Consider the following 751-nt stretch of genomic DNA (forward strand, 5'->3'; position numbering starts at 1 on the left):
GCTGCCCTTTTGCTGCCCCATGATGCGTTCGGCTCCCACCCGCCTCCCCCTGCCTACCCCTCTCCTGCCGCCCCTCCTGAGCAGGGAAATTAAAAGGCTTCAACGCTGGGGATGTTCTTCGCCTCTTTATTTGGGATAAAAGCCCAGGTTGGCCACGAAAGAAGAGCCAAAATGTTGGTTAAAAAAAAAGGTGGTGGGAGTCAAGCAGCGCAAGGGGGTGTGAGGGCGCCGGGGCGCATGTCCCCTCCTCCCAGCCAGACCCGAGGGCAGCGATGCTGTGGGCAGCAGCACAGGCACGGGCCAAGGCAATGCTGCACTGGAGTCCTCGGGATGGAGAGTTACAAAACACTGGGAACAAAGGGAGCGTGTCCCACGTGGCGAGTGGGGTTCCCTGAGTTACACCACCAAACCTGTAGTCCCGGCTGGCAGCCAGAGAGAGCATCTGGCAAATGAAGGGACGTGGCAGCGTGAACCAGGAGCCTCGTGGCTGCGGGGCTTGGCGTGACGCCGCTCCATGCCTGGAGCCATCAGGCAGCCCCGGACGGTGGTCCCGGCTCCCCTAGCACATCACCCTGGCTCAGCGTGGGGGCCAGCCCGTGCTGCGCCAGCAGCCCCTGCACCAGCTCAAGCTCCTGCTCCAGCTCCTGGGCACTGCAGCCCAGCCCCGGCACGGCGGCAGCGCTTTCCCCCAGCACCTGCAGCACCTGTGCCGCCAGCCGGGCCCTCCCCAGCAGCACGGCCACGGGCACAC

Source organism: Pygoscelis adeliae, unplaced genomic scaffold (genome assembly GCF_000699105.1).
Source record: "Pygoscelis adeliae isolate BGI_AS28 unplaced genomic scaffold, ASM69910v1 Scaffold358, whole genome shotgun sequence".
Lineage (NCBI taxonomy): Eukaryota > Metazoa > Chordata > Aves > Sphenisciformes > Spheniscidae > Pygoscelis > Pygoscelis adeliae.